The following is a 13,569-nucleotide window of genomic DNA, read 5'->3' as shown; positions in this document are numbered from 1 at the left end:
TAGTCTCTGCTCTCAGGCAACTTATAATTTAGCAGCAGAGACGAACATCTAAATGAACAACGAGTTGTGTGTTAAGTCCTGATCAAGGAAAGCATTGTACCCTGTGGGAACAAAAATTTAAAATACGTGCATTTAAATTAGCCTGTGGGAAGTAGAGAAATGTCAGTCAGGATAAACCAAATCCTAGTGGCTTAATACACGCTTTTTTCTTACTTACCCTTCATGTTGGATGTGATCAACAGGGGCCCTGCTCTTTGTAGTCTGTTAGAGACCTAGGCTGATGGAGGCTTTAACTTGGCACCTGCTCTGAGTCTAGACCACTGCGGTAGTCAGATACGGTGACTTACTCACTGGCTCTTAAAACTTCTACCTGGAAAATGTGTGTAATTTCTATTCGTGTTTAATTGGTCAAACAAGTCAGGAGACCACATTTAAGTTAAAGAGTGTCATGAAGCTTTCCCAATGGGAAAACAATCAGAAATCTTTGGTGACCATCACCACAGGGATTACCAGATGTGGCTTCAAATATGATTTGAAGGCTAAGGGAGGTGGGGGAAAAGCAAGAGGCAGAGGGGACAGCATGAATTAAAGTGTGAAAATATGAAAGTGAATGTGGTGCTTTTTGGCAATTTATATTTATAAATTTATGTAACATTTATCTGTTTCAAGTGCTCTAAAATATATATATTTTTTGAGACAGAGTCTCGCTGTGTCAGCTAGGCTGGAGTGCAGTGGCATGATCTCGGCTCACAGCAATCTCTGCCTCCCAGATTCAAATGATTCCCTTGTCTCAGCCTCCTGAGTAGCTGGGATTACAGGCATGCATCACCATGCCTAGCTAATTTTTTTATTTCTAGTAGAGATGGGGTTTTGCCATGTTGACCAGTCTGGTCTTGAACCCCTGATCTCAAGTGATCCACCTGCCTCCACCTCCCAAAGTGCTGGAATTACAGGCGTGAGCCACCACACCTGGCCCAAGTGCTCTAGAAATATTGACTTCATTCTCATTGTAGCAGGACAAGCCGCAGACAAGAACCCCTCAGGCACTGAGTTGTAGAAGGAAAAGGCTTTATTCAGTTGGGAGCATCAGCAGACTCATGTCTCCAAAAACCGAGCTCCCTGAGTGAGCAATTTCTGTCCCTTTTAAGGGTTTACGACTCTAAGGGGGTCCGTGTGAGAGGGTCATGATCGATTGAGCAAGTAGGGGGTACGTGACTGGGGGCTGCATGCGCTAGTAATCAGAACAGAAAAGAACAGGACAGGGATTTTCACAGTGCTTTTCCATACAATGTCTGGAATCTATAGACAACAGAACCAGTTAGGTCAGGGGTTAACTACCAGGCCTGGAATGCAGTGCAGGGCTGTCTGACTACTGATTTCATTTCTGTCTTTTCTTTAAGGCAGAAACTTTTTCTTCAAGGCAGAAATTGGGCATAAGACAATATGAGGGGTGGTCTCCTCCCTTATTGCCCCACTTTGAGAACTTTACTCATTAGTGGGAGTTCTCACTTTCATCCTCATTACCCATGTCTTCTTGCAAGACAGATCAATAGTGATTCATATAATACACTTGTGCTGAAGCATTTTGGTGGACTAAGGTAGTGATGAAGCTTTTTATCATTTGAAGAAGTACAGGTAGCAAACAAGGGAGCAGTAAAGAGGTTCCTATTACTATTGTAACTCCTATTATAAGAGTTTTAAATCCTCCTAGTGCTGGGAACCATTTTCCAAACATGGTCCCAGGATCAAATCTATGCCACACTTGCATGGGCACATGTGCCAGGTTTGTCATATCTCTAACTATGTCTTCAGCTACTTGCCCTTGATCATCTATGTGTAGACAGCAATTAGTAAGGTTAAATTTCCCACAGACCCATCCTTCAGCTGCTAGCAAGTAGTCAAAGACAATCTATTTTGATAGATAGCATTTCTCATCTGAGTTTCTTGCTGGGCCAGAATAGTCAAGGCTCTGCCAGTTTTATTAGTGATTATTTCTGAGACAGCTTGTAACCGTATGATTTGGTTGAGCATGTAAATGGGAGTCTGGTATCCCCACGAGCCATCTTGTGCCCAAGTAGCAGGCCCATAATATTGTATGATTCTTTCAGGGGGACATTCATCATCTTTCCCATTTCCTATAGCTATGCTTCTTTTTTTGTGGGAAGCATAGACAGGGAAGCCCAGGAGCTCGCCTATTTTTATGGGCAGTAGGAAGAAAGATGGTTTAATAGTGCCAATAACACAACTACTTGCCCACTGGTCAGGTAATTTGGTGTAAGCTCTATGCCCACATATCCAGTATAATCCAGTGGGGGCTGTCCAGTCCCGACAGGACTCTGGGTGGGTCCACATGGTTTGCAACTTTGGGAATTTACTAAGCAAATTTCTTTCAGTGTGGTTTGAACTCCACCAAGTGGCTGTTTTTGTAGTACTATACAGTTTTTGCCCAAGGTAGCTGAGTCTTCCCAAAGGAAGGGTGAACTCCTTCCTCACCCTTGCACTATTGTCTAATAATTGAGGTTTTTCAGGTCCCAGAAGTTGCCAGTCTCTCAATTTATTTTAAAAACAGTAGTCATAGGGGGCTCAGATGGATTATAGCACACAACAGGCTGGTCACTTCCTGGGCTACATACCTTGTATAGCATTATACAAATAAGTTCCTTTTAGAGTCCTGTTATGCTTATAATAACCATAAAATAATAGGGCTGTAGCAACATTTTGTTCTACCTCAATGACTTGATGTATATACTGGGAAGGGTCCTCAGTCTGAGGAAGGTCAGTTGAAGTCCTTACTGTACAAGTCCAAATTTTAAGGAAAATGAGTCCCATGATAATTCTTCTCATGCTTCAGCCGTGCATGGACCAGTCAGCTTCCAGGTGTGACTGGAGCAGGGCTTGTCGTCCTCCTCAGAGTCACTTTGCAGGGGTTGTCCAGGCTCGGTTTTGCCTCCCAGGTTTCAGGGGCTACAGGTTTCACACAGCTGTGGTGGATCCAGGATGGGATTTCTTCTACCTTTACAGCCGTGGGGGTGGTCAGGATAATGGTCTGAGGTCCTTTCTACCGTGGCTGCAAAGGGACTACATTCCAGTCCCTGATCCATAGGTGATCACCTGGAGAGAAAGGGTGAACTGGGGAGAATAAGCTAATGGGACCCCTCTCATTTACCCAAGTTGAGATTGTCTGTGTAATTTTTCCCAAAGCCTGTAGCTGTCGCTGTAACTCAATTTCACCTGACTCTCAGGGAGTGCCTGGAAGTCCTCATAGTATAGAAGGAGGCCTATGATACAGTATTTCATAAGGTGAGTATCCTGTTTTCTTAGAAGGGGTCCATCTAATTTTAAACAATACCATAGGAAGGGCCTGTATCCATTTTAATCCTGTTTCCTGACATACTTTCCCTAAACTAATTTTGATGGTTTGATTCATTCGCTCCACCTTTCCGGAACTCTGAGGTCGGTAGGCAGCATGTAGCTTCCAAGTGATTCCTAATGCCTTTGCTGTCTTCTGTACCAAGTCAGCCACAAATGCTGGCCTGTTATCTGAGCCAATTCATAAGGGCATTCCAAACCTAGGAATAAGATCTTGAAGAAGCACACGGGTTGCTTTGTAGGCCTTTTCAGTTTGTGTTGGATAAGCCTCCACCCACCCAGAGTAAGTACACGCAAGTACCAGCAAATACTTGTTACCTCCACATTTCAGCATTTCTGTGAAATCCACCTGAAGAGCCTCAAAAGGAGCTGCTCCATAAGCTTGTATGCCGGGTGGAACAGTGGGACCTTGCCTCGCATCGTGCTGTTGGCAAGTAATGCACCGCTGTGCTACTGCTTTGGCAAGGGCTGGCTAGTGTGAGATGTAGAAGTACCAGCCTAACAACTTTTCAACTGACTCTTGACCTAGATGAGTGGTTTCGTGCACGGCCAGTACGATTGTGGTTCCCAGCAACTGCGGCACAGCTACCCTCCCATCTGGCAGTCTGATCATCCTTCTTTTATTACTTGCCCCACTTCTGCATGGAATGTCTTTTTCTTCCTTAGAATAGGTAGGTACCAGGTCAGGTGTTTGATGGAGTAAGGGGCCTGCTACTGATGCCCAGTAAGGGGTAGATGCTGCTTTTCGAGCTTGTGAGTCAGTTCAGGAATTTCCTAAGGCCACTGAGGTGGAGTCTCGCTGAAGTCCCCTGCAGTGCATGACTGCCCACCTTCTGAGGTTTCCACACTGCCTCTAATAATTGTAGAATTTCTTGTTGATATTTTATGTCCTTTCCCCCAGAGTTTAACGGCCCTTTTCCTTATATAATGCTCCATGCACTTGGAGGATTAGAAAGGCATATCGAGAGTCAGTGTAGATGTTTACAGCCTTACCTTCACTGAGTTCTAGAGCCTGAGTTAAAGCAATGAGCTCAGCCTTCTGGGCTGAAGTGCCCTGTGGCAACGATTTGGCTTCAATGACAACATCCAAAGTTACCACCGCATATCCTGCACATCTTTCTCCTTGTGGGTTGATGAAGCTGCTCCTGTCCACGTATAACTCCCAGTCTACTGAGGCCCATGGCTGGTCCCAAAGGTCAGGTCTGCTAGAATAAATTGAGTCCAACACTTCTACAGTTATGCTCGAACAGGCACTCTGATACTGGAAGCAGGGTGGTGGGATTTAGGGTATTACGGACTTCAATGATTATGTGGGGATTTTCACATAGCAAGCTTTGGAACTTGGTTAATCTAGCATTTGTTAGGCAATGATGTCCTTTGGTATTCATCAAAGTTACCACAGCATGGGGGGCCTTTATATTCAGGTTTTGCCCAAGGGTTAGCTTATCTACTTCTTGTGCTAACAGGGCCACCACTGCCAGGGTGCTTAGACATGGGGGCCAGCCTTTGGAAACCCCATCTAGTTGTTTTGAGAGATACGCCACTGGCCTTGGCCAGGGCCCTACAGTCTGGGTTAAAACTCCAACTGCCATTTATTTCTCTTTCTGACACATCGAGTGTAAAGGGCTTTGCCAAATCTGGTAGTCCTAGGGCTGGGGCCGACGTAAGTTTTTCCTTTAACTCACAAAAGGCTTGCTGTTGTAGAGGTCCCCATTCAAAGGGCTCCCAGTCACCCCCCTTTGTAACCCTGTACAAAGGCTTGGCTAGTACTGCAGTTTGGAATCCATAATCCACAAAACCTCACAGCTCCTAGCAATTCCCTTACTTACCTTCTGGTTTTAGGTTCCGGTAGGCTGCAGGTGACCTGCTTTCTTTCTGACCCCAGGCTACACTCCCCTTTCCGAATAGTGAATCCCAGGTAGCATACCTGCTATCTGCAGATCTGAGCTTTCTTCCTGGACACCTTATACCCACAGTCCTCCAGGTGCCAAAGCAGGGCATCCATCCCTTTTGTGCACCCGACCACCATGGAGTGTCCCAGCAGAAGGTCGTCTGCTTACTGGAGCAAGATGCAGCCTAGGTCTTTAGCAGGCAACTTTTGCAGGTCTCAAGCCAGGGCCTCCCTGAAGATAGTAGGGGAGTTCTTGAACCCTTGGGGAAGCCAGGTCCAACTGTCCTGAGTAGTGACACCTGACTCTGGATCTTCCCACTGAAACGCAAACAGCTTCTGGCTCTCAGGAGCTAGTCTGATGCTATAGAAGGCATCTTTTAAGTCCAGACAGGTAAACCAGCTGTCCTCAGTCAGCGGCAACCCTAACAATTTGTAAGGCTTAGGAACTGTTGGGTGCAGAGTCACAGTAGCTTGGTTGACCAAGCACAAGTCCTGTACTGGCTGTTAGTGCTTGGGGGACAGGCAGGAGTAGGGTGTTCCATGGAGACTGGCAAGGGACTATAATTCCAAAGGCTTTTAAGTGCCTGAGATGAACCTGGATTCCTTCTAGAGCTTCTCTGGGAACTGGATACTGCTTTTGTCTAATTGACTGGGCCCCAGGTTTAACTTCTATGAGTACGGGGACTTGGTTGACCGCCAGTCCCGGAGGATTATCCTCTGCCCATACTCCGGGCCATCACTTAGCTAGAGTTGGTTTTATCTCTTGGCCTGGCTCGGTTAGAAAAAGTCTCCATTCTTCTTCCCGGGGGACCATAAGGGCCATGATAACTCCTATTTCCAGTAACTTTAGCTGTAAAGAGCCCTGTTTTGTAAAGGAGATGGTGGCTCTCAGCTTGCTAAGCAAGTCTCTTCCCAGCAAAGGCAAGGGACAGTCAGGCATGTACAAGAACTGGTGAACTATTTCACGTCCCCCCACCGAGCAGATCCGCAGTAGACAGAAAGCCTGCTTAGTGGAAACTCCTGTTGCTTCGATTATATCTACAGTTTTCTTGGATAAGGGGGCAGCCGGGGTGGTCACTACTGAATGTTCAGCACCAGTATCGACCAAAAACTTAATGTCCTTGCCCCCAATTGTAATCCTGACTGTGGGCTCCTTGGGGGCACTTAAGTGTAGAGGACTATGTGCTAACGAGATGTTCCCGATAAGTCCTGCTCTTGCAAACAAAGCAGGGTGTTCCTTCCCTGCAAACAGGGAGGACAAAGGAGCCAGCTGCAAACAGCAGACCCTGGGGGCTGGTTTATGTGTAAACATCTTGAAAATCCAGAAAGTCAGGGAAAGGTCAGAAAAACAACAATGTGTCTTATGACTTGGCAACATTCCACAAACGACTGTATAAAATAAAGCAGAGCGTGTCGTTTGGGGCAGCCGCCATGTTTGTCTCATCCTGTGTTGTCTTGTGTGTTCATTCCTTTGTTTAGGAAACACGCGGACCCCAACACTTAAGCCCAGTCCCCTTCAGTCTAATAGTCCTTCAGCCAGATTGTACAAAACTCCCTTGTCTTCATCTGAGGTCTTTTGCTCTGAATCACCTTGCTTTTCCTTCAGTTGAGGACACTTATCTTTTCAATGTCCTATTTCCTTACAATAGGCACATTGGTTACAATGCAAGTGTGGGCTATTAGATTGCTTGTTCTTCCCAGAACCCCCCTTTCCATCTCCTTTCGGGGGAATTCCCCTAATGGCCGTGGCCAGTAAGTCGGCATTTCGCCTGGCCTGGCATTCACCTTCCTTCACGACTTTCTCTGCAGCTTATTGCATCTCTATTCACTAACATTGATTGGCTATTTCCAGTAACTGCAGGGTATTCATACCCACAAACCCAGCCTGTTTCTGCAATTTTCTCCTGCTGTCTTCCACGCTTTGACTAACTAAGGCCATGTTAATCATGAGCTGATTTTCAGGGCTATTTGGATCAAAAGGAGTGTACATATGGTAAGCCTCACACAGTCTTTCATAGAATTGCGCTGGACTCTCTTTTCCTTGGATGACCTCAGAGACCTTATTTACATTTGTAGTCTTTTGAGCCCCTTTCTTTAGACCTTCTGTCAATGCCTCATGGTACCATCTTAGCCTCTCTATGTCTGGTCCCTCATTTGGGTCCCACTGGGGGTCTGTTCCTGGCAGCTGAATTCTTATATATTCTTGGGGGTTTTGGTAATCTGCTGGGACATGCTCCTCTAGCCACTTAGTTGATGCCTGGAGCACCCTTCACCTTTCATCTGTATTAAAGAGGTACATGAGCAGCTGGTGGCAATCAGCCCAAGTAGGATTATGAGTCTGTATAATAGTTTAGAGCAAGTCAATTAAAGCTTGAGGCTTTTTGGTGTAAGATGGAGTATTATTTTTCCAATTGAGGTCAGCAGAGGAGAAAGGTTGATACAAAAAGGCACGCCTTTCCACCAGGTGTCTGTCCTCATCTACCCCAGTATATTGCTGTTCTCTCAGGGGCATTTGGATTCCACTCTTGGGCCATAAGTGAGCTGCCACGGGAGGAGTTTCTCCCATGGCTTCACTTCCTCTTTTGTCTACTCTGGGTGGTCTAGGAGTGTGGATATCTGGTGGAGATGTAGGTACTGTGGACTCAGGAGTGGGAAGCCCTTGCTCTCAATAAGTAAGGGTCACTGCTGGTACCAATTCCTGCCATGATTCTTCTTTTGTGGTGTGTGTGGTGTGAGTATGGTGTTTTGTCTCAAGGAAATATGGGTCAGGCACAAAGTAAGCCCACCCTACTAGGAACTAAGTTGGGTCGGACAGGACTTTTGGCACTGACTTCCCTCAGCAGGTGGAGCGAGAACCTTCTTTAACTAACTGTCTCTTTGTTACTAGTACTGCTGCTGCCTGTCCTTTTAACCACTGTGGGGGATCTAAAACTAGCTGTAACCAAGAATCTATATATGGGAACTGATCTGGGTGCCCTGGCTTACAGGTTACTCTGTGCAATACCTTTGAGACAAGGGACCTGTCCAGGCTTCCTTCTGATGGCCAACCCACCTCTAATGCTAGCCAGTATATCTCACACAAAATTCTAAGTTTTCCTGGTGTCATAGTAACTCCATAGTCTCCCTTAAATTCCTTTTTGAAAATTTTCAACATAGTTCCTAGTGGGGTGGGCTTACTTTGTGCCTGACCCATGTTTCCTTGAGACAAAACACCACACTCACACCACATGCATACCACAAAACAAAGAATGGGTAAAGAGGGACACACACACTTTTACAGTTTACACCAAACCAGAATCAAAACCAAAATCAGAGTATCAAGCAATCCAAGTCAAGTCAAAAACAAAAACCAAAGTGCTGGTACAGGCACATCATGGGTGATCAGACCACGCTTCCACTCAAATGGCATGGGCAAGTTCCAAAGACCAGTCTTACCAAGTTTCAGATGTCTGGACCCCAAGTGCCAGTTCCTTCCCGGTGTTCAGCCACTGCGTTGATCCTCCATGGGGGCCTGTCATGTGCTTCTCTGGTGAGGTGTTCCACTGGGGCAATTGCCTGCCCTCAGGGAGCACTCTCAGGATCTGCATCTTTCAAGCTGGCTGGAGTCCCCCACAGGGATGCTCCACAGGGTAGCCTAAGCTGCCTAAGGAGCTGCCTCGACCGTCCATTAATCACCTCAATTCCTGGTCAGAGAACCAAGAAATGTAGCAGGATGAGCCGCAGACAAGAACCCCTCAGACACCAAGTTGTGGAAGGAAAGGGCTTTATTCAGCTGGGAGCACTGGTGGACTCACGTCTCCAAAAACCAAGCTTCCCAAGTGAGCAATTCCTGTCCCTTTTAAGGGCTTACAACTGTAAGGGGGTCCATGTGAGAGGATCATGATCGATTGAGCAAGCGGGGGGTATGTGACTGGGGGCTACATGCACCGGTAATCAGAACGGAAAAGAACAGCACAGGGATTTTCACATTGCTTTTCCATACAATGTCTAGAATCTATAGATAACAGAACTAGTTAGATCAGGGGTTGATCTTTAACTACCAGGCCTGGAATGCAGCGCCAGGCTGTCTGACTACTGATTTCATTTCTGTCTTTTCTTTAACTCCTACTTTTTCTTTGAGGCAGAAATTGGGCACAAGACAATATGAGGGGTGGTCTCCTCCCTTATCATAACAACCTTGTGAGAGAGGGTTCATTTAACAAAGAAGACACTGAGCACAGGAGGCCACCATTTACCTGGGGCAAAGCCAGGATCTGAACCCAGATGGCCTGGCTCTGGAGTCCATGCTTCTGAGCACCATATAGTGCTGCTCCCTTGGAAATTCATAAAGGGAGGACTGGACCCAGTTCTCCAGGGCAGCAGGGGGAGTGCACATGCCAAGGATGCCACTGGAAAGTGAGCAGAGGTGAGGTTGTGAAGGTAAGCCTGAGAAGACAGTTTCCTCCCCCGCCTCCCCTGAGGTCTTAGAAGCCACTAAACATCTTTAAGCAGGGGAGTGATGTGAACAAATTTACACATTAGAAAAATCACCCACTGAATTTTATTTCTTCCCTTCCCCCACCAACCATCTGAACTTTCTAAGTCCTCTTTTTCTGTGTGGCTCATTTGCTCCACCTGTACTGCAGTTGAAGGATAAGGAATGTGCAGTTTCTATACACAGTCCAAGTGTTTTCATAAGTGCTTCTTAAACTGGCTTTAAAGGCAGATCTGTGTCCATGACTACACCTGTCCCTCTCTCCCTATAACAGTGAAAAAACTCTAAAACAAACTTTCCTTTAATCACATAAGCTATTTCTTTCTGAATTAGAAATGCCCAGTTGCTCAACCTGCAACAATGAATACAAATCAGTTTCCCTAACACTTTGGGGAACTGCTCCACCAAATCTAACGCACCTGTTTCAAGTTTTCTTTTAAGCCCTTACTGATGCTACTTGTATAAACCCATCACTATTGTGCCTCTGTGCCTTGGATGTGCTCCCAGTCACTCCCCTACCTCTGCCACTTGCTTGAAGGCAGCCATTGTGACAGCATTCTTTTCTTGGCCCATATTAGAGTTAGAACTGGGAGCTTATTGAGAACTGGGGATCCATCTCTCTTGTGGAAAGGGTCTGTTCCTCTCAGTGTTCCCTGTTCCCTGCTTTCTGGACCAGTAAGGTCCAGGTTTTACATAACTGTTGAGTGGATTTTCACTAACAAACATAATAATTAAAAAAAATTGAAACATGTGATTTGCCTACGTGATCTGTCTATCTGGAATTCATGTGAAATACATTTCACCTGCAGACTTGAATTTTTAAAACTTCTCCCTTGCAAATTGCTCATTCCCTACCTTGCTGCTTTCTCTTGTCATCTGTCTTTCCCGGGATATTTTTCTCATAGGACTGCAGGACCAATCTCCCGTTTCCTTCCTTCTTCTCTTGTGGTGAGCAGACTCTAAGATGACCCCCATGATCCCACCTCCTAGTACTCATGCCCTTGAGTGTGGATGGGGCCAGTGACTTGCTTCTCATAGAATAAGAACAGGTGATGGGATGTCACTGCTGTGATTAGAATACATAGGACTGTAGTGTTCCTTCTTCCAGGAGACGCCTTTAACTAGCTTTGGTGAAATGGGTGGTCATGTTGAGGAGGCCCCTTTTGCAAGGAGCTGAAGGTGGCCCTAGCTGACAGCCAATGATAAATGGAGGACCTCTGTCCCACAGGAAACAAAGAACTGATGCTATCAATAATTACACAAACTTGGAGGCAGATCTTTCCCCCACTGAGCGTGGGGGTGAGATCAAAGCTCTGGCTGACCCACTGAGTGCAGTTTTCAGATGAGACCCTGAGCAGAGGACCCAGTTCAGCTGTGCCCAGACTCCTAATCCACAAAACTTGGAGACAATAAACATGTATTGTTTTAGGCTGCTACAACTGTGGGAATAGTTTAGAAGTCTTCCTTTGCCCCTGGAGTATGGCAAGGTTCAGGCTCTTGTCCCATGACCATGAAAAATTAGGCACATGGACGTGGAGAGTGAGTAGGGCAGAGTAGAATCTACTGGGAAAAAGGAAAGCTCTCAGCAAAGACAGGGGTCTTGAAAGCAGGTTGTCAGTAAGACATCTGTGTTCTGTGTCTTTTATGTGGCAGAAGCCAGGAAGTCTTCTGTGGGTTTTGCCCAGATGGGAGAGGTAACATTTTCTCCTTGGGGTACTACAGCTGTGCATGCCTAAGGTTTGCCAAAGTGACTCCATCTTGGTTATTACCCATGAGTGCCTAAGCAAAACCCATGGGGGTGCTAAAACCACAATGCTAATGTCATGTTTAATGACATTATAATGAGCTGGGTTAAATTAGGGAAATTTAGGTTGATTTATTGTGCCTGCACCAAAGTTGGGATGGTCACTTCTGAGCAACATCCTAGCTTAAGGGTAAGTTCTTACATTTTTCCTGTTAACTGTAGAGGCAGTATAGGGGCTGTCCCACAGTTGTTCTTGTGAACATAGATCCTTTCTATCCCTTCTCCTGAGACCCTCCCTCTCTATGTGCCTATCCATCCCTTAACTACCTCCTCTCTCAATAGTGTTACACAGCAATAAATAATGCATTCCCTTTTTGATTTCTGGTCATAGCACCGATCTAGCCCCAGGGACATCCTCAATTTCTCTGGCCTCCCTTAAATACACAAGGCCTTTCCTTAAAGCATACCACTCCCTCACACTATGAAAATTATATCAATAGTTATCAGAATGAAAAACTTCTGAGCTTTATACCTCTTCTGGCCAAAGGCTCCCCATGCCCAAGAAACTGGCCTGAACACCTAATCCCTTCTCACAGGGGGTGGCAAAACATGGCAGTTGAACTGTCTGCTTAGCACCTTCTGTCTGTACTATTCCTCCTGACATCACTGGGTATCCCTGCCATTTGGGCCCTCTAACCATCACTAGAGAGATCCTTGGCTTCTGGTCCATAGGGGATGACAATTTGGCCTGCAGGCCTGTCTCTGAAGACTATTCGGACTCTGCTCTGTGAACGGAGAGTGGTGCCAAGTCATCTCCAAAGGAGTCAGTGTTTCTTAAGTTTGCTTTCTTTTCTTAAAACTAGTTTCTACTACACAAGCAATGCATAAGTACATTCTCTTAGTTAGAAAAGCAAGTCTTAGCCTTAACTTGGAAATGCCCTTTAACTCCCACCATGGAGTCTGGGCCTTTATCCCACTTGCCTACAGTAAGCCTGTTATGAGTTTGGTGTTTCCCTCCAGACTCTTCTCTATGCCTGGAGATCTTTTTTATTTTTTTAAGAGATAGCGTCTTGCTCAGTCACCCAGGTTGGAGTGCAGTGGCAAGAACACAGCTCACTGCAGCTTCAAATTCCTGGGCTCAAGCAATCCTCCCACCTCAGCCTCCTGAGTAGCTGGGACTATGCATGAGCAACTGTGCCCAGCTAAAAAAATTTTTTTTGGGAGACAGGGGTCTCACTATGTTGCCCAGGCTGGTCTTAAACTCCTGGCCTCAAGTGATCCTCCCACCTCAGCCTCTGAAAGTGTGGTTATTACAGCTGGGAGCAACCACAACTGGCCTGTTTTGGGAATCTTTGCAGGTTAGTTCACACAGTTCAGTGTCATTCTTCCACTGCCACGTGGTACTCCATAGTATTGACAGGTATTTACATGGTTTCCGCTCATCTGTCATTACAAATAATGCCACAGTGAACATCTTAGTATATGCCTCTTTGAATGAGGTTTTTTATTTTTTTGAGACAGAGTCTTGCTCTGTAGCCAGGTTGGAGTGCAGTGGCGTGATCTCAGCTCACTGTAAACTCTGCCTTCTGGGTTCAAGCAATCCTCCTGCCTCAGCCTCCTGAGTAGCTGGGACTATAGGCACATGCCACCATACCCAGCTAATTTTTATATTTTTAGTAGAAACGGAGTTTCACCATGTTGGCCAGGATGGTCTCGATCTCTTGACCTCGTGATCCTCCCACCTCAGCCTCCCAAAGTGCTGGGATTACAGGTGTAAGCCACCAAGCCCAGCCATGGATGAGTTTTTATAGCATGGAATTGCTGGGTCATAGGATATGATTTAAATTTTAGCAGATGTTGCTAAATTATCCTCCAAAGTAGCTATACTAATTTACAAGTTGACCAGCAGGAAATGCATATCACTTTCCCAAGCCTTGCCAACACTTTAGAAACTTTTTACTCATCGGATAGAAGGAAATATGGTTTCTCACTGTTGTAATTTATAGTTCCTTGCATTATAAACATCTTTTAGATGTTTTTGGTCACATTTCTACTTTACAAATTATTCATTGATTTTGTCCATTTTTAAGA

This window comes from Macaca fascicularis, chromosome 1 (assembly GCF_037993035.2).
Source record: "Macaca fascicularis isolate 582-1 chromosome 1, T2T-MFA8v1.1".
In the NCBI taxonomy this organism is placed as follows: Eukaryota; Metazoa; Chordata; class Mammalia; order Primates; family Cercopithecidae; genus Macaca; species Macaca fascicularis.
This window is presented reverse-complemented; position numbering follows the sequence as displayed.